The sequence below is a fragment of the Balaenoptera acutorostrata genome, chromosome 4 (genome assembly GCF_949987535.1).
Source record: "Balaenoptera acutorostrata chromosome 4, mBalAcu1.1, whole genome shotgun sequence".
NCBI lineage: Eukaryota > Metazoa > Chordata > Mammalia > Artiodactyla > Balaenopteridae > Balaenoptera > Balaenoptera acutorostrata.
Window position 1 is genome coordinate 122893024 of NC_080067.1, and position 21783 is coordinate 122914806.

At 36.3% G+C, this 21783-nt stretch overlaps 1 protein-coding gene and 1 pseudogene across 3 annotated transcripts in view; both read right to left on the reverse strand.

Moving 5' to 3' along the window:
• NRIP1 (nuclear receptor interacting protein 1) overlaps positions 1-21783 on the reverse strand; it is a 258629-nt gene that overhangs the window by 43620 nt on the left and 193226 nt on the right. The window contains exon 6 of one of the 3 annotated variants that reach the window (XR_009008157.1): positions 15376-15390. The exons of the other annotated variants lie outside the window; for them this stretch is intronic. The gene's annotated coding sequence lies outside the window, so the exon portion shown is untranslated. Of the gene's footprint in view, positions 1-15375; positions 15391-21783 lie in introns of those variants that run through there. 3 annotated transcript variants of the gene reach the window in all.
• LOC103001414 (RNA-binding motif protein, X-linked 2-like) lies at positions 20122-20785 on the reverse strand (annotated as a pseudogene).

The following is a 21783-nucleotide window of genomic DNA, read 5'->3' on the forward strand; positions in this document are numbered from 1 at the left end:
GTCATCTGCAAACAGTGACAGCTTTACTTCTTCTTTTCCGATTTGGATTCCTTTTATTTCTTTTTCTTCTCTATTGCTGTGGCTAAATCTTCCAAGACTATGTTGAATAATAGTGGTGAGAGTGGACAACCTTGTCTTGTTCCTGATCTTAGAGGAAATTGTTTCAGTTTTTCACCATTGAGAATGATGTTGGCTGTGGGTTTGTCATATATGGCCTTTATTATGTTGAGGTAAGTTCCCTCTATGCCTACTTTCTGGAGGGTTTTAATCATAAATGGGTGCTGAATTTTGTCAAAAGCTTTTTCTGCATCTATTGAGATGATCATATGGTTTTTATCCTTCAATTTGTTAATATGGTTATTCACATTGATTGATTTGCATTTATTGAAGAATCCTTGCATTCCTGGGATAAACCCTACTTGATCATGGTGTATGATCCTTTTAATGTGCTGTTGGATTTTGTGTGCTAGTATTTTGTTGAGGATTTTTGCATCTATATTCATCAGTGATATTGGCCTGTAGTTTTCTTTCTTTGTGACATCATTTTCTGGTTTTGGTATCAGGGTGATGGTGGTCTCGTAGAATGAGTTTGGGTGTGTTCCTCCCTCTGCTATGGTTTGGAGGAGTTTGAGAAGGATAGGTGTTAGCTTTTCTCTACATGTTTAATAGAATTCACCTGTGAAGCCATCTGGTCCTGGACTTTGGTTTGTTGGAAGATTTTTAAGCACAGTCTCAATTTCAGTGCTTGTGATTGGTCTGTTTATATTTTCTATTTCTTCCTGGTTCAGCCTCGGAAGGTTGTGCTTTTCTAAGAATTTGTCCATTTCTTCCAGGTTGTCCATTTTATTAGCATATCGTTGCTTGTAGTAATCTCTCATGATCCTTTGTATTTCTGCAGTGTCAGTTGTTACTTCTCCTTTTTCATTTCTAATTCTATTGATTTGAGTCTTTTCCCTTTTTTTCTTTATGAGTCTGGCTAATGGTTTATCAATTTTGTTTATCTTCTCAAAGAACCAGCTTTTAGTTTTATTGATCTTTGCTATTCTTTCCTTCATTTCTTTTTCATTTATTTCTGATCTGATCTTTATGATTTCTTTCCTTCTGCTAACTTTGGGGGTTTTTTGTTCTTCTTTCTCTAATTGCTTTAGCTGTAAGGTCTGGTTTTTTATTTGAGATGTTTCTTGTTTCCTTTTTTTAAAAAAATATATATATATTTTAAAGTTATACAATTTTTATTTATTTATTTATTTATTTATGGCTGTGTTGGGTCTTCGTTTCTGTGCGAGGGCTTTCTTTAGTTGCGGCAAGTGGGGGCCACTCTTCATCACGGTGCACGGGCCTCTCATTATCGCGGCCTCTCTTTTTGTGGAGCACAGGCTCCAGACACGCAGGCTCAGTAATTGTGGCTCACGGGCCTAGTTGCTCCGCGGCATGTGGGATCTTCCCAGAGCAGGGCTCGAACCCGTGTCCCCTGCATTGGCAGGCAGATTCTCAACCACTGCACCACCAGGGAAGCCCTCTTGTTTCTTGAGGTAGGATTGTATTGCTACAAACTTCCCTCTTAGAACTGCTTTTACTGCATCCCATAGGTTTTGGGTAATAGTTATTTCATTGTCATTTATCTCTAGGTATTTTTAAATTACCTCTTTGATTTCTTCAGTGATTTTTTAGTTATTAAATAATGTATTGTTTAGCCTCTATGTGTTTGTATTTTTTATATATTTTTTCCTGTAATTGACATCTAGTCTCATAGTGTTGTGGTAAGAAAAGTTAGTAGATACGATTTCAATTTTCTTAAATTTACCAAGGCTTGATTTGTGAGCCAAGATATGATCTCTCCTGGAGAATGTTCCATGAGCACTTGAGAAGAAAGTGTATTCTGTTGTTTTTGGATGGAATGTCCTAGAATTATCAATTAAGTCCATCTTTTTTTAATGTATCATTTAAAGCTTGTGTTTCCTTATTTATTTTCATTTTGGATGATCTGTTCATTGGTGCAAGTGGTGTGTTAAAGTCCCTTACTATAATTGTGTCACTGGCGATTGCCCCTTTTATGGCTGTTAGTAGTTGCCTTATGTATTGAGCTGCTCCTATGTTGGGTGCATAAATATTTACAATTTTTATATCTTCTTCTTGGATTGATCCCTTGATTATGTAGTATCCTTCTTTGTCCCTTGTAATAGTCTTTATTTTAAAGTCTATTTTGTCTGATATGAGAATTGCTACTCCAGCTTTCTTTTGATTTCCACTTGCATGGAATATCTTTTTCTATCCCCTCACTTTCGGTCTGTATGTGTCTCTAGGTCTGAAGTGGGTCTCTTGTAGACAGCATATATACAGATCTTGTTTTTGTATCCATTCAGCTAGTCTATGTCTTTTGGTTGGAGCATTTAATCCGTTTACATTTAAGGTAATTATCGATATGTATGTTCCTATTACCATTTTCTTAATTGTTTTGGGTTTGTTATTGTAGGTCTTTTCCTTCTCTTGTGTTTCCTGCCTAGAGAAGTTCCTTTAGCATTTGCTGTAAAGCTGGTTTGGTGGTACTGAATTCTCTTAGCTTTTGCTTGTCTGTAAATATTTTAATTTCTCTGTCAAATCTGAATGAGATCTTTGCTGGGTAGAGTAATCTTGGTTGTAGGTTTTTCCATTTCATCACTTTAAATATGTCCTGTCACTCTCTTGTGGCTTGCAGAGTTTCTGCTGAAAGATCAGCTGTTAACCTTATGGGGATTCCCTTGTATGTTATTTGTTCTTTTTCCCTTGTTGCTTTTAATATTTTTTCTTTGTACTAATTTTTGATAGTTTGATTAATATGTGTCTTGGCATGGTTCTCCTTGGATTTATCCTCTATGGGACCTTCTGCGCTTTCTGGACTTGATTGACTATTTCCTTTCTCATATTAGGGAAGTTTTCAACTATAATCACTTGAAATATTTTCTCAGTCCCTTTCTTTTTCTCTTCTTCTTCTGGGACCCCTATAATTCGAATGTTGGTGCATTTAATATTGTCCCAGAAGTCTCTGAGACAGTCCTCAATTCTCTTTTTTCTTGATTCTGCTCTGAGGTAGTTATTTCCACTATTTTATCTTCCAGGTCACTTATCTGTTTTTCTGCCTCAGTTATTCTGCTATTGATTCCTTCTAGAGATTTTTAAATTTCTTTTATTGTATTGTTCATCATTGTTTGTTTGCTCTTTAGTTCTTCTAGGTCCTTGTTAAATGTTTCTTGTATTTTCTCCATTCTATTTCCAAGATTTTGGACCATCTTTACTATCATTACTCTGAATTCATTTTCAGGTATACTGCTTATTTCCTCTTCATTTGTTTGGTCTGGTGGGTTTTTACCTTGCTCCTTCATCTGCTGTGTGTTTCTCTTCTCATTTTGCTTAAGTTACTGTATTTGGGGTCTCCTTTTTGCAGGCTGCAGGTTCGTAGTTCCCGTTGTTTTTGGTGTCTGCCCCAGTGGCTAAGTTTTGTTCAGTGGGTTGTGTAGGCTTCCTGGTGGAGGGGACTAGTGTCTGTGTTCTGGTGTATGAGGCTAGATATTGTCTTTCTTGTGGGCAGGACCATGTCCAGTGGTGTGTTTTGGGGTGTCTGTGACCTTATTATGATTTTAGGCAGCCTCTCTGCTAATGGGTGGAGTTGTGTTCCTGTCTTGCTAGTTGTTTGGCATAGGGTGTCCAGCACTGTAGCTTGCTGGTCGTTGAGTGGAGCTGGGTCTTAGCATTGAGATGGAGATCTCTGGGAGAGCTTTTGCCATTTGATATTACATGGAGCTGTGAGGTCTCTGGTGGACCAATGTCCTAAGCTCGGCTCTCCCACCTCAGAGGCAGAGGGCTGAAACTCGGCCAGAGCACCAAGACCCTGTCAGCCACATGGCTCAGAAGAAAATGGAGAAAAAAAGAAAGAAAGAAAAAATAAATAATCTAAAATAAACTAAAATAAAGTTATTAAAATAAAAATTTATTAAAAATTAAAAAATTAAAAAGTAATAAAAAAAGAAAGTAAAAAGAGAGCAACCAAAGCAAAAAACATTCCACCAATGATAACAAGTGCTAAAAACTATGCAAAAAAAAAAAACCCACAATGGACAGACAGAACCCTAGGACAAATGTTAAAAGCAAAGCTATACAGACAAAATAACACAAAGAAACATATATATACACTCTCACAAAAAGAGAAAAAGGAAAAAATATATATATAAAGAAAAAAAAAAGGAAGAGAGCAACCAAATCAATAAACAAATCTACCAGTGATAATAAACTCTAAATACTAAACTAAGATAAACATAAAACCCAAAACAAGTTAAAGGCAGAAAGCAAACTGCAAATCTACAGTTGCTCCCAAAGTCTGCTACCTCAGTTTTGGGATGATTCGTTGTCTACTCAGGTATTTCAGAGATGCAGGGTACATCAAGTTGATTGTGGGGATTTAATCCACTGCTCCTGAGGCTGCCAGGATAGATTTCCCTTATCAAGCATATCATTTGCAAATATCTTCTCCCATATAGTAGGTTGCATTTTTGTTCTTTTGATGGTTTCCTTCACTATGTAAAACTTTTCAGTTTAATGTCATCTCGTTTGTTTATTTTTGTTTTTGTTGCCCTTTCCTGAGAAGACAGAGCCAAAAAAAATTGTTAAGATCAATGTCGAACAGTGGACTACCAATGTCTTCTTCTAGAAATTCTATAGTTTCAGAACTTATATGTAAGTCTTTAATTAATTTTGAGTTTATATTTGTATATGGTATGAAAAAGCAGTTCAGTTTTATCATTTTGCATCTAGCTGTCCAGTTTTCCCAACACCATTTATTGAAGGGACTGTCTTTTCCCCATTGTATATTCTTGCCTCCTTTGTCATAGATTAATTGACCATATGTGTGTGGATTTATTTCTGGGTTCCCTATTCAATTCATCTATATGTCTGTTTTTGTGCCAATAACATACTCTTTTGATTACTATAGCTTTGTATTATAGTTTGAAACCAGGGAGCTTGATACCTCCAGCTTTGTTGATCTTTCTCAAAATTGTTTGGGATATTCAGGGTCTTTTGTGGTTCCATTCAAATTTTAGGATTATTTGTTCTAGTTCTGTGGAAAATGCCATGAGCATTTTGATAGAGATTGAATTGAATCAGTATATTGCTTTGGATAGTATGGACACTTTAACAATATTAAATCTTCCAATCTATGACAACAGTATACCTTTCCATTTAGTTGTGCCATCTTCAATTTCTTTCATCAATATCTTATAGTTTTCAGAATATAGGTCTCTCACCTCCTTGTTTATATTTATTCCTAGGTATTTTATTCTTTTGATGCAATTATAATTGAGATTTTCCTCATTTCTTTTTCTGATAGTTTGTTATTAGTGTATAGATATACACTAATGACTGTACTGAATTTATTTATTAGTTCTAATAGTTTTTAGGTCGAGCCTTTAGGGTTCTAACTATATAGTATCATGTCATCTTCAAACAGTTACAGTTTTACTTCTTTCTTTCCAATTTGGATGCCTTTTATTTCTTTTTCTTGTTTTATTGCTGTGGCTAGGACTTCCAAAACTATGTTGACTAAAAGTGGGAAGCAGCTGCATAGCACAGGGAGATCAGCTTGGTGCTTTGTGACCACCTAGAGGGGTGGGATAGGGAGGGTGGGAGGGAGGCTCATGAGGGAGGGGATATGGGGATATATGTATGCATATAGCTGATTCACTTTGTTATACAGCAGAAACTAACACAACATTGTATAACAATTATACGCCAATAAAGATTTTAAAAATAATAAAAATTTAAAAAGAACAATAAAAATGGTGAGATTGAGCATCCTTTATTGTTCCTGATCTTAGGGGAAAAGCTTTTAGCTTTTCACCATTGGGTATGATGAACCTATTTACAAAACAGAAGTTGAGTCACAGATGTAGAAAACAAACTTATGGTTACCAAGGGGGATGGGGGGAGGGATAAACTGGGAGATTGGGATTGACACATACACACTACTACATATAGAATAGATAACTAATAAGAACCTACTGAATCGCACAAGGAACTCTATTAGATACTCTGTAATGAGGTATATGGAAATAGAATCTTAAAAAGAGTAGGTATATATGTATGTATAACTGACTTACTTTTTTGTACAACAGAAACTAACACAACATTGTAAATCAACTATACTTCAATTTTAAAAATTAATTAAAAAAACTATGGGATGCAGCAAAAACAGTTCTAAGAGAGAAGTTCATAGTGATACAGGCCTACCTCAAGAAATAAGAAAAATCTCAAATAAACAATCTAAATTTATACCTAAAGGAACTAGAAAAAGAAGAACAAACAAACCCAGAGTTAGTAGAAGGAAGGAAATAATAAGGTCAGATTGGAAATAAATGAAATAGAGTTTCATCTTCTATTATGTCTATTGCCAGGTCCACATTTTGCTTTGCCTCCAGTGCTATCATTCCACATATGTATTTTCTCACGTTAAAGTCTGCTCCTAGAATATCTTTAGTACCCCAAATAAAGCCCACTAACAGCTACTTCCCTCTCTTTTCAACTTCTCTTGAAAATGTACCTCATCGATGAATTATCTCTGACCAGAAAGAAGGCAGAGTGATCTCCTCTAACACCCTTTGTTAAACATTCTCAATTGATCCTTGATACAACAAAATACAGTTATACTTTCTTGTTCCACATATAATATATTCATTATTTAAACTTACATTTTAAAATTATGCTTATTTTTTTGTCCTAGATTACAAACCTAAAGCCATCAAGTTCTTTGCCTGATTTGGCATGGAATCTAGATCATCACCATATACCAAGAGGCATTTAACAAGTAACGTGCAAATCATTCATTATCTACAAAATTTTATAAACATAAATAGCCAAGCTGATTAAACAAAATACTAAAGAATCATGTTCTTCAACATTAGTGATTTCATTAATTCAATGTTCTAACTTCCTTATTGTCTGAGACACATCCCTAATTGATAGATGAACAATCCTTTACCATTTAGTGACAAAATCAAATAAACTACATGACAACCTGAACAATAAGACAAAAATTGATCTTTAAACCTGCCCCCAAAAGACCCCGAATCAACAAGAAATAGATCAATTTAGTCATTAACAGTAGACAAGGCCATCACACCCAGGTCAAAAATTCAACTATATCTGATCTAACGATCAAGAGGTCATTTTTTCCTTTTGCCATTTGCTAAAGTCTACTCATTTAGCCTCCCTTAACTCAATTTTTAAAAATATTTTAAGACAATGATAACATAGCACTTATTGATTTGAAAAATATTCCAATTTATAAAATAACTAAACACAAACACATTTTTATTGATTTTGTTTTTAATAGACAGTGGGCTAAGACTTAAAAGCACATTTTACAAGTGTAAAGTCCTCATATTTGAGCCACACACAAAAGAAATACTGCCTCCTTACTTACTGATAGATAGTATTAAAGGAGAAGGCAAATAAAATGGTTTGTACAAGCATCTGAGCTCATCATTCAGTAGAATCCATAAGAATGATAGGTCATGTGCTACAGTGGTTATTTCTGGAGAGCTGAACATGGCAATATTGTAAGATCAGCCTTATTCAGATTTTGTGACTGGTGATTCAGAAAAAGTCAGGCTGGAAACAAATGTAGGCTTGGAACAACTTCTCAAATGTTAGGTGCTCTGAGAATTTTGTAGTGACTTCAACTTTTTATTATTTAAAAAATGTTTTCATGGTATATGCCCTGTAGTGGGATTGCTGGGTCGTATGGTAGCTCTATTTTCAGTTTTTTAAGGAACCTCCTTACTGTCTCCATAGTGGCTGCATCAATTTACGTTCCCACCAACAGTGCAAGAGAAAACCATAATTCAAAAAGAGTCATGTACCACAATGTTCATCGCAGCTCTATTTACAATAGCCAGGACATGGAAGAAACCTAAGTGTCCATCGACAGATGAATAGATAAAGAAGATGTGGCACATATATACAACGGAATATTACTCAGCCATAGAAAGAAATGAAACTGAGTTATTTGTAGTGAGGTGGATGGACCTAGAGTCTGTCATATAGAGTGAAGTAAGTCAGAAAGAATAAAACAAATACTGTATGCTAGCACATATACATGGAATCTAAAACAAAAAATGGTTCTGAAAAACCTAGGGGCAGGACAGGAATAAAGACGCAGACGTAGAAAATGGACTTGAGGAAACAGGGAGGGGGAAGGGTAAGCTGGGACGAAGTAAGAGAATGGCATTGACATATATACACTACCAAATGTAAAATAGATAGCTAGTGGGAAGCAGCCGCATAGCACAGGGAGATCAGCTCAGTGCTTTGTGTCCACCTAGAGGGGTGGGATAGGGAGGGTGGGAGGGAGATGCAAGAGGGAGGAGATATGGGGAAATATATACACGTATAGCTGATTCACTTTGTTATACAGCGGAAACTAACACACCATTGTGAAGAAATTATACTCCGATAAAGATGTTTAAAAAAAATACAGAATCTAGTTGTCTTCTATAAGGCAATATTAAAGAGATTTGTAAAAATAGAAAATGATTCTACTCTTTCATTAGTATTTTTGGAAAATAATTTTTTTTCAAAACTAAAAAACTAGTTTGACTGTATTTCTTTTATTGAGGTTCTTTGTGCTTAAGTCAAAAGAGATAAGTAGCTGCTTGTTTTCTGATATTCCTAATAAGATGAGACCTATTCCAGTGAAGCATTCTTTTTAGAAGAGTAGTTGAAATTCCCCAACGTGATGAGTCCTCCAGGGGAAAATAATGGTCTTCAACTTAAAATTGAAGTTTAAAAAAAAAAAATTCAAAATATTAAAAGTACTATGATGATGTCTGAAAATTAAGATAATTGCAAAAGATAAAAACAGCCATTTCTAATATGGCAATTATTGTCTGAAATGAGTGCCAATTATAGGTCAGAGGAACCTACAAAATACTGCATATTCTATTATACATTACCAATTTGGTTAAAGAGGGATGGCAGTATCTGTATGCATATTGTGCAAAGACAACATATTGCAAATATATTTCTATAGTTATATTACCTATTTTACTGCTGCATGTCTAATGAACAAGGGAATTCCACTCTTCATTATTAGCCTGCAGGACTGGCATTTGCTTTACAAGGGAATTGTCAGTACAGGAAAGGGGAGATCTCAGAAGTTATCCACTCTACTAATCAGCTCATTTACGACTGGCACATGGATTAAAAAATTGCCCAGCATGGAATCAGAAGCCAGTATTACAGTGTTTTATATCTAGGCATGAGATATAAAATGGTCAATTAGCAGTGTCCTAATAAACAAGTGTATTTTGAACAAGAAAGCATTTCAAAACCATTTTTGCTATGTCTTAATGTTTCAAGCACTTTACCCAAATACTCTTACCATGTAAGTACTCTCCCACTGGGATGGACTGGGCCAGGATATTTCAAAATATCATTTTAAGGAACACATTTTTGTTTTTCCCTAATCTTACAAGCTTTACTTTCAAAGACCTTTAACAACAGGTGCTAATAAGGTAGTTATCACAATTGGCTACTGTTTATATATATTTAACACTAAGTATTAGAGAATATAGTGATGATAGATAGAATATATTATCATCATTATTTATTTTCCATTATTTTCTGGAGTGTCTATTGCCTTTAGGAAATATTACTTGGCAAAAAGCACAATATTCTCTAGCACCACTTTTGCTGTGGTTTTCTAGAAATGCCAAATGCTACAAGCCTCCAGGGGATGAAGACAGTTTTGCAAACATGGATGAGTGCTTCATTTGGTGTCTTTTCACTTAACAGTCCTCAACAGAACCACTTCTGCACTGATTATTTCTGACGCCATTCTATTTTGAAATGATTTCTCTAGCAAAATTTACGTTGGAAAAATCACAAACACAAGGAGAATGTTTTTTGTTCCCATAACACATTATTTAATAGCATTTTCTCCAAGGGACAGTTATTTTTCCTTCTGGAACATTCTTCTTATGAAGAACTATTTTAGATATGTAGAGATATTGTTTTACAAATAAATTATGACAGGATTTCTGTGAAGATGCTAAGTAACTTATATGAGAACCACTGTTTCAGATTTTGCAGGAATTTCAGAATCCTACTTTGAAGAGAAGGTTATGGCCAGGATCACTGTAGCTAAATGGGAACTAAAGCAATTATCTCCTACAGACAGCCTTTAAAAGAAACCACCTTTACTCAATTCTCTGGATACTTATGTAAAACATGATGTTTGGCATTTGATTCTACTAGAAAACCCTCACCTTTCCTTCAGCTACTTGGTTACGTAGACATGACCTTAGATATCACAGAAGAAATATAGACTTCAGGTAAATGAAACCAAATTAACACATGAACATCTAGTGTTTCCAATTCTAATGATTTTTTGGGCAACTAGATTTTACTTCACTTTACTTCACTCTTGATAAGAAAAATAATCATCAGTGATATATTAATAAAATACCTTTAAAATCATGTATCTGACAGTTTAAGGTAAAGTTTATGCTCCGGGAGTTCAAATTTTACTGCCTTTTTAATAATTTTTAAATCATGTTGACACTTTTAAGAAAAACGTCCATATTATCTAAGTCCAAATTTTATTGCTTTATTATTTCTATTATGTATTTTGAAAATGGAAGTCTTTTGACCTTAAATAACCAAGTAATAAAATAAAGTAGTAAAAGAAACTGAAAAGCCATGCATCTGACTCTTTATTTCAAACAATTAAAAATCAGAAAAAAATTGATGACTTAATTCATAACCAATAGAAAAATGAAAAAAATCCTTCTTTATACTGAAAGTGTATAGCTAGATCAGTATGAATAAAAATGAGTAATTTCTGGTTGGTCAAGATAATGGGTAGTTATTATTGTACCGATATATTTAATAACTTAACCCAGATGGCACTACCTTTCTTTGTCTGTTCTTTGTGAGAAATTACTTGGCTATTTACTACACTTATTTCCCAAAAGAGTGCTTATTATTCTGGGAACACTACTTTACAAACACTCTATCATAAAGAAAAATAAGAAAAGATAATGTCCTCCACATTTGAAATCTCAATAACATTTTAATGTTAAAAATGATTTGCTTTTTCCTATGTCAGTGGTAACACAAATACAGGCATATTTCAGAGATATTGTGGGTTTGGATCCAGACCACTGCAATAAAGTGAATATTACAATAATGTGAGTCACACAAATTTTGTGGTTTCCTGGTGCATATAAAAGTCATGTTTACACTATACTATAGTCTATTAAGTGTGCAATAGCATTATGTATAAAAATGTGCATACCTTAATTAAAAACACTTTATTAATAAAAAATGCTAACCATCATCTGAGCCTTCATAGAGTCTTAATCCTTTTGCTAGTGGAGGGTCTTGGCTTGATGTTGATGCTGCCGACTGATCAGGGTGATGGTTGTTGAAGGCCGGGATGGCTGTGACAATTTCTTAAAATAACACAACAGTGAAGTTTGCTGCATCGATTGACTCTACCTTTCACGAATGATTTCTCTGTAGCGTGCAATGCTGTTTGATAGCATTTTACCCACAGTAGAACTTCTTTCAAAATTAGAGTCAACCCTCTTATGCCCTGCAGCTTTATCAACTGAGTTTATGTGATATTCTAAATCCTTTGTTGTCATGTCAACTATCTTCACAGCATCTTCACCAGCAGTAGATTCCATCTCAAGAAACCACTTTTTTTTTTTTGCTCATGCATAAGAAGCAACTCCTCATCCTCTAAAGTTTAATCATGAGATTGTAGCAATTCAGTCACATCTTCAGACTCCACTTCTCCTTCTAGTTCTCTTGCTATTCCTACCACATCTGCAGTTAATTTCTCCACTGAAGTCTTTAAGCCCTGAAAGTCATCTATGAGAGTTGGAATTAACTTCTTCCAAATTCCTGTTTATGTTGATATTTGACCTCTTCCAATGAATCACAAATGTACTTAATGGCATGTAGGATGGTGAATCCTTTCCAAAAGGTTTTTCAATTTACTTCACTCATATTCATCAGAAGAATCACTACCTATGGCAGCTATAGCCTTACAAAGTGTATTTCTTAAATAATAAGACTCGAAAGTCAAAATCACTTCTTGGTGAATGGCTGCAGGATGGATGTTGTTTGAGCAGGCATGAAAACATTAATCTCAGTGTACATGTCCATGAGAACTCTTGAGGATCAGGTGCATTGTCAATGAGCAGTTATGTTTTGAAAGGAATCTTTTTATTATGAGCAGTAAGTTTCAACAGTAGGCTTGAAATACTTAGCAAACCATGTTGTAAACAAGTGTGCTGCCATCCACACCCTGTTATCTCATTAATAGAGGACAAGCAGAGTAGATTTAGCATAATTCTTAAAGGCTTTAAGAGTTTCAGAATGGTAAATGAACACCGGCTTCAACTCAAAGTCTCAAGCTCCATTAGCCCCTAACAAGAGAGTCCGCCTGTCCTTTGAAGCATTGAAGTCAGGCATTGACTTCTCTCTAGCTAGGAAAGTCCTAGATGTGGCATCTTCTTCCAATAGAAGCCTGTTTCATCTACACTGAAAATCTGTTGTTTAGTGTAGCTAGATATTCTGGAACACCTGATGCAGTTTCTCCATCAGCACTTGCTGTTTCACCTTGCACTTTTATGTTATAGAGGTAACTTCTTTCCTTAAACCTCATGCACCAACCTCTGCTAGCTTCAAACTTTTCTTCTGCAGCTTCCTCTCCTCTCTCAGCCTTCACAAAGTTGAAAAGAGTTAGGGCCTTGCTCTTGATTAGGCTTTGGCTTAAGGGAATGTTATGGCTGGTTTGGTCTTCTATCCAGACCACTAAAACTTTCTCTTTATCAGCAATAAGGCTGCTTCGCTTTCTTACTATTTGCGTATTCACTAGAGTAGCACTTTTAGTTTCCTTCAAGGACTTTTCCTTTGCATTCACAACTTGGCTAACTGTTTGGCACAAGAGGCCAAGCTTTCAGCATAACTCAGCTTTCGACATGCCCTCCTCACTAAGCTTAATCATCTCTAGCCTTGGATTTAAAAGTGAGAGACAGCAGCACTTCCTTGCACTTGAACACTTAGAAGCCATTGTAGGGTTATTCATTGGCCTAATTTCAATATTGTTGTGTCTCAGGGAATAGGGAGGCCTGAGGAAAAGGAGAAAGACAGGGAACAGCCAGCTGGTGAAGCAGTCAGAATACGCACAACTCTTATCAATTAAGTTCATCTTAAATAGGAGTGGCTGGCGATGCCCCTAAATAATTACAATAATAACATCAAGGATCACTGAAAACAGATCACGATACACACATAATAATGATGAAAAAGTTTGCAGTATTGTGAGAATAACCAAACTGTGACACAGAGACATGAAGTGAGCAAATGCCATTGGAAAAATGGTGCCAATAGACTTGCTCAACACAGGGTTGCCACAAACCTTCAGTTTGTATAAGAAAACACGATTATTTGTGGTGTGTAATAAAGTGCAATAAAGTGAAGTAGGTCTGTACTAAAAAATCCTGTTTGACAGAAATCCAACAAGAAGCTGAAGTAACATGCCAGGCATGTGGGAAAAACACTGTGGGAAAAAAAAAGAAATGCAGTAACCCTTTACCCAATAAATTCCTAGCATTTTAACAGACGGCTTTGTTATTGGCACTCACACATTATTTCAACAATTACCATGCTGTCTGCCAATCATTGCTTACTAAAATTTGTAAGGACGAAAATGATGCCCATTCCTGTGAAAATACAGTTGACCCTTGAACAACACAGGGTTGAACTGCATGAGTCCACTTATACATGGGTTTTTTTCAACAAATACATACTGCAGTACTATACAACCTAAGGTTGGTTGAATCGATGGATGTAAAACCACAGATATGGAGGTTAGTGCCCTTAACCCCCATGTTGCTCAAGAGTCACCTGTATTGAGTTAAGAAGTTCAAAAGTATGATACCCTTATTAATATTACTTATTGCATATTAAATCAAATGAAATATAATACTAATCCTGAGAAGTAGCCTCTTAAAATATAAAAATACCTCGTCCGAATCTATTTCTGCTCTGTACTCTTATTCCACCAACTCGGCTCCCTGTACAAGTCTAATCTATGTTCAAGCTTATTTAAACATATGAAACATTTCAGAGTTCAAATACGAAATTTATCCTGTTACTCAAGCTTTCCCTACTAGCAAACTTGGCTTCAAGCAGACCCCAGAGGCAAACCCTGTCAGAGAAAGATTCTCTAGGCCTACCTACCCTCTTCCAAATCCATCTCACTAGAGTAAACAAGCCACCAAAGAAAATCCCCATCCCTAAAATATTGCTTAGCTTTTGTGTTGGACTAGAGGGTATTATCGACATTCATTCAGAGTTGCACTCCAGATTTCCCCTGTATTGGTTTCCACTATTACATCTATTATATGATATTCTTTTCAAGCTTATGTTTATAGGAGAAAATCTGAAATACTCAGCCATTGAGCAGACCAAACTCCTAAGCTCAATATACTTTTATCTTCTATGTATTTATTGTCCAAGACTGGCCTTCAGTTTAAAAGTAAAAGAATCAAATGAGACAAAACATCAAAAAATATATTGCAACTCAGTTTAGGGTTTAGTCTAGAAGGCCAAGGAGACTGTCACTTAAGGGAGAACTTCAGCCTCTCAACAAATCAAAGTTTATTTTCTTTGACTAGTTCCTTAACTGAAATGAAAAGGTAATTTGGATCATTTCTTGACATGCCCAAGCAAGTAGTAAATTGAGTCAATCAGCCATAAGAGGTACAATAAGCATTAATGTAATTGATATTAATCATATCCACTGCAATTATGTAAATATAGCTTGGAATGCTGTGTGTCAATTTAGTATGCTACTGGTGCTTTTAGAGAACCTGTGAATTTCTTAACTCAAAGGCACTAAGAATGCTTGAAAAGCGTTGATATTGCCATTAGCTATGTTCCAGCTGACTTAGGTATTAAAAATCATCTTGACTTAAGATGGTTACATCCCAACAAACCCATGGTTAAGTTGAAAATATCCTAAGTCGAAAATGCATTTAATATACATAACCTACCAAATAACACTGCTTAGCTTAACCACCTTCAATGTGCTCAAAACACTTACATTAGCCTACAGTTGGGCAAAATCACCTAACACAAAGACTATTTTATAATAAAGTGTTGAATATCTCCTGGAAGTTACTGAATACTGTATTGAAAGTTAAATAAACAGTGATCATATAGGCACAGAATGGTTGTAAGTGTATTGATTGTTTACCTTTGTGATCGCATGGCTGACTGGGAGCTGCAGGTCATCACCACTGCCCAGCATCATGAGAGAGTATCATACTGTATATCGTTAGCCTGGGAAAAGACCAAAATTCAAGCTTCGAAGTACAGTTTCTACCGACTGCGTTATCATTTTCACATTATTGTAAAGTCAAAAAATCATCAGCTGAACCATCATAGGCTGGGAACCATCTGGATAGGCTAAAACCTACTCTTGCCACATCTCACAAATAAAGCTGTGAGTGATTCCATCCTAGCCCTCTGGTGAAGCACAATTAGATGAACTAGATGAATTTTTATGCCTCGTATTACATTAACAGCCAATGAATTGAGGTTCTTCATTTGCACATGGGGGCATGAGAGGAAAGGAAGCACTGAATTGTCTTTCAGAATGTGTGGCCTTGAAATCTATTTTTGTAGGTGAGCCCTTTGAGATGCCTTCTGAATAAGGGCTCAAATTATTAAAACAAAATGCCATCGTCTATGGCAAAGAAAGAGTTTGACTACATGAATGAGACAAAACAGAAACCCTGGGAGTTAAAGGAATGCTTTAAAACTAGGATAAGACAATTGTGTTTCTGTTACATATTACAAAAATGTAACTTCAGGAACATCCATCTCTGTTTCTGCTTTTGCAATTTTAAGTTTTAGTCAAAAACTCTCAGCCATATCTTTCTCTCTTCCTATTGCAGAGATATAGCTCATGTGATGTCACAAGATGAAGGCTGTTAAGGCAGCTGCTCAACATAAAATGTCTCTAAAAAGCAATAGCTACAGCTGTATCAAATCCTCCCTGTGGAGCCATATTCAGACACATGAGCCAAACTCATATCATGTGTCTTCTTCCTCTCATACAAATGAAAAGCAAAACACTGGGGGGAAAAAGACAGTAAAATCAACATTAGGCCTGTCAACTTAATTATTTCAGCACAAGTTATTGAGTTTTATGTAATGGATTCACCCCAAATTATGTGCTCCTATAAAACAATCATCTTTGATAACAGATATTGTTATTTAACTTATGGCTTATTTTCCATTTAGAATCTCCTGGTATTTAATGTCACATGTTTTAGGCAATAGATGGACTCCTCTATATAAATACAAAGCATCAAAAATTTAACCTGCTTGCTCTTCTAATCAGAGGCAGCTCTACTGTGAAGTGATCTAGGTAGCCACCAAGGACTTAATAGAGCAAGTTTCAAGTAATACAGTCAATTTTACTCTACCTTACAGAATTAAGAATAAAATTCAGTTTTCACAACATTTGATAAAACTTGTATTTTGTTTCTTCTATTAGAATTTTAAATAACAAGATAAACAAGTGTATCACACACACAGGCAAGAGTATTATGAAGTCACAATATGGCTTTGGTTGGGTGTCTCACTAATTCTAGGCCCACCTTTATTTTAAATGGATATTTGAGAAAAATGATTAGCCTCAACCCAAATGCCTAATATATCCAGCCACATTCACCAGAGCTATGCATTTCAGTTCAGAATTTTGTCATTTTATTTCACTCACAAAATTCTTTATGACTGAATCAGTTCACTTATAGCATATGTATAAATGATGATCAATGGCTTGGAAAAACCAAAAAGCCAAAAACACTCATATTCTTCAACCCAGTGATCCAATTCCTGAAAATCTGTCCTATGGAAATAACATAAAAAACAGCAGCAAAGTAAGCACATGCTCGGTGCACTGCTGTTTTAGGGGAAAAATACTTCCACATGTTTGCTAAATTATTCTATATTCACTATATGATATATTATATAGCTATTAAAATTATTGAAAGCTGTGTATTCTTATATTTAATAAGCAAAAGACTATTTGAAGGTGCTGTTTATATTTGCTCACCTTTAGTGCTACCTGGCATTCTCCCTCATCTTTCTTGTGAACTGCTCACACTCTGGTCACCAATAATCTCCTAATGGTTAAATTCTGGGCCACTATCAACCTGTTATTTTGATTGACTTCAACAAGGAGCAAAAGGAACTCAACCTTCTCTGCCATCACCTTCCATTTCTCCACTCCCTCCCTACCACATATACTTTGCTCCTTTTCCTGTATGCTCTAGTCGTAAACTTGGGGGCCTTCCTTGTCCCCTAAAATGATCTCTTAAATATCTGTTGTAATCCTGAGTTCCTCTCTATCTCCTGCACCAAGCTGCTTCGTTCAGTCCCTCATGATCTCTTCCCTAAACTACTGCAATTGCCTCCCTGCTCATCTCTCCGGTCCCAGTTTCTCCCCAGTCTATTTCATCCTCCACCTTCCCAATTTCTCACCATGTCACTTTCTCTTTAAAATCATTGATGCCTTCAAATTAAGCTCATATAGCTTGTATAACATGCAAGGACTTTCTTGCATATCTCCTTTTCTCAATGGCCCTATTTCACATTGCTATGTGCTCCCACTTATACTGAACCACTTGCATCTCCCCTCATTTCTGCACCCATTGGAATCCCTGCCTGCAATGTCTTTTCTTACCTTATTTGCCTCACTCACTCACCTGTGTCTCCTTTTACTATTCCAGAGTACTCTTCACATAACTTCTAATTTAACTGTTTACATGTGCATCTCTTCCACTATATCTTGACCTCCTCTGGTCAGGCATTGTGTCATATTCATTTTTTTATCTCCAACTATGTTATAACCTCTGGTATTTAGTAGAAGCCTAAGAAATATTTATTGAATGAATGAATGAGTGAATGAAAGGAGTAAATAAAGGACGTACAGCTATGTAAAATATGCATACATGTAGGCAAAGACTAGAAGTAAATGTGGGAAATAGAACAGCTAATTTCTGATAACTGAGTTAAAAGTATTCCTATTTTTAGTTATTTTATGAAAATATTACAGTAATAAAGATCTTTAAAATCCATAGTAAATGCCTACTATAGAAATTTCCATTGATGAGTAAATGCTGATTAGCAATATTCTTATTGCTTATAGTACTGGTAACTTCTGTACGTACTAGTGTGATATAAGTAGAGATTTTTTGAGAAAACTTTTAGGCCAAATAGAGTTCCTGTATACAAAATTATTGGTCCAAAGTCACAATATTCAAAGTCATTCAAGATATTAGAATCTTGGGGACTTATTTGAAATGGACAGGCAATTTCTGAAAGGTTTGCTTAAGGCTTCTGTCCTAAGTAGTAACTTTGCTAGTTCATGTATGCAGTTCTGTCCATATGCAGAATATGAAATTGCAAATGGGAATGAAATGCTCATCAATCAAACATCAAATACTAACAAAATCAGAAACTCTTTGCATTTCCAATTATGCTAGATCACTTTACATATCCCAAGCTCCCTAGCAGATAAACAACTTCTTGTGAGAAATAATAAAATATCATGCTTTCTTAGAATATATATATATAAGTAGAGAAGAATAGCAAGAATATGCGATCAGAGATAATCTCTTTTTAATCAACCATGATTAGTCATGTATCTTAACTGATACTGCTTTCTGTAAGAATGTTCTTTGCCCTTTATCATTAGCTGAAGTTACAGTGAAAAAAAAAAACCAATTTCCATGACTATTGATATATAAAATCATATAGGAGCAGGAACCTAAATATTTTAAATATGTTTTACTGCTTATTAGAAAAATCACATGATATTAATCAGTTCCCTCTCTGCTGGCTGAAATTCTTCCATGGTAGCCTAAAGAGCTTAGAACTATAAAAGACTATAGAGATCATCTAGAGCTTCTAACTTTTGCACATCCTGCTACATAGAAAACGGTAATATTTAAGCCAAATACTATGGGAGGGTAGTTACTACATGGTGGACCACTATAGAGAACTGCTCTTAAATCTTAGGCATCAAAATCTCAGGAGTTTATCAGGATGTCCCTGGTGGTTCAGTGATAAAGAATCCACCTTCCAATGCAGGGGACTAGGGTTCGATCCCTGGTTGGGGAACTAAGATTCCACATGCTGTGGGGCAACTAAGCCTGGGCGCCACAACTACTGAGCTCCAGCACCTCAATGAGAGAGCCCGCATGCCGCAAACTACAGAGCCCACATGCCCTGGAGCCCGTGCGCCACAACTAGAGAGAGAAAACCGGCATGCCACAACTAGAGAGAAGCCCGCGTACCACAACAAAGAGCCCGCACGCCTCAACAAAAGATCTCGTGTGTGGGTGCCGCAACTAAGACCCAAGGCAGATAAGAAAGAAAGAAAGGATGAAAGAAAGAATCCACTGAAAAAAAAAATCTCAGAAGTTTATCAAAGGAGCCATACAAATCTGGTAATGTAATTTCAACTGTTGTAAAATTTTGAATGGTTGTAGGAATACAAAACAAAACAGTGATGCTCAAATTTTAAAGAAATTCTACCCAAGAAATTATATTAAATTAATTTATTAATATATAATTAATAAATTATATAAATTTAATAATAAAATCATATAAAATTTAATTAATAAAATTAATATATTAATAATTTTATATAATACAAATTATATGAAATTAATCAATTAATTCCAGTCCCATAGCATTTTAAATATCACATTTCATTTCAAACTTTAAGGATCTAAGCAGGCTGCAGTCTTGGTCTAGCCCGTGGTCACTGGGATTGGAGAATATGTGTGGCTGTGCCTTCATATCAGCTAAAATCTATCTGAGCTTCACCTCTGTCCCAATCCCTGCTCATCTTCTCTTTCCTCCTCTGGTCTCTGATCAAAGGCAGGTGGACTCAGAGCCTGGATTCTCCTTCCTCAGCCCCCTCTCCGCATCCCTCCGTACCCTGCAGGAAGCTGTCCCCTGCAGCAGCCATCCCGGCCTCGGGGCAGCTGGGTGTTAGGGCTTCGTGCCCTCTGTAGACTCTAACTTAACCTTGGCATGTTTGTGAGAGCCTAGAGCATCCTCCTTTTTTAAAATCTGGCCTCTGGCTGGCAAGGACGATGGCTTATTTGTTCCTCTTCATCTTTAACTTGTATATCAGTATTCACCTTGATCTTCTTTCTTCTCTGTTTTTCCCGTTTGTGCCATTCTGAGAGTGCCTCATCATCCAAGCTATGAGATGAACTAGACAAGGGGATCTGAGCCCCATAGCGCTTCTCCCAGAGCTTTCTGGTGGCATCATCCACATCCTCTGAGGCCTGAGGGGGACGGCACGGTAGCTGGATACGTGGTTGACTCGGGTAGTTCTTCCCTTGATCTTGATTCCATTAAAATTGTCAACGGTCAAACTTTTACTCCTCTGGTCCTCATAGCGGATAAGGCAGAATCCTTTACACTTCCCTGTCTTCCTATCCTGCACGAGACTAATGCTAACAATCTCCCGGTACTGGGAGAATACACAGAGGCTATCTCCTTCAGTCAGTTCATAAGAAAGGCCTCCCAGGAAGATCCAGGCACTGTCCTTGTACTCGGAGTGCCGTGATGCCTCAGCTATCACCATAGTACCGGCCTCCCGTTCATTCAGCTTGTTAACCAGCTGCACCTTGGTTAACGGGTTCATCTCCCTGGCCTGGGGCACCACACAAGAGCACCTCAGTGCCTGGGCAAAGCCCACTTCTGGTGGACACAGGAGAGTGCTGCTTCTGGTGAAGACCTTCAGGGCAGGTGACCCACACCTGCCCTGCTCTCCCCACATGCCCTCAGCTGCCATTCAAGTTTCAACTTTTCATGGTACCTCATTCATCATGAAGAAGTGTGCTACTGCTCACTACTTTGAAAGCCCTAATCTAGTCCATTGTAAAAATAGATGATTAGATTGAAACAAAGTCTTCCGTTCTGAAAAGATGTCTGATCATAGAAGTTGTAAATTCTGTTTCATTTTTTTTCCTTATAATAAATCCATTTGAGAGTCTACAGTGTGCTAGTTTCACTTTGGCTAAATTATTAAAAGTAAATTTTAAAAGTAAATATGTTACAAGGAAGAAACTTAGACTGAGCTTTACTTAATATGACTCATTGTATTAGAGTTCTCCAGAGAAATAGAACCAATAGGATGTAGGTAGGTAGGTAGATAGATAGACAGACACATACCTATGTATAAAGAGATTTATTATAAGGAATTGGCTCATGTGGTTACAGAAGCTGAGAAGTCCCAAGATCTGCAGCTGGCAAGCTGGAGACCCAGAAGAACTGATGGTGTAGATTGTGTAGTTCCATTCTGAAAGCTGAAAGGCTCAAGACCCAAGAAAAGATGATATTTTAGTTCAGGTGGAAGGCCAGAAAAGACCGATGTCCCAGCTAAAAGCAGTCAGGCAGAAGGAACTCCCTCCTACTAAAAGAGGGTTAGCCTTTTTATTCTATTCAGGCCTTCAACTGGTTGGATGAATACCACCCACATTAGGGTGGGCAATCTGCTTTACTCATTCTACCAATTCAAATCTTATTCTCATCCAGAAACACCCTCACAGACACATCCAAAATAACATTTGACCAAATATCTGGGCACCACGTAGTCTAGTCAAGTTGACACATGAAATTAATGATCATACCCATCAATTT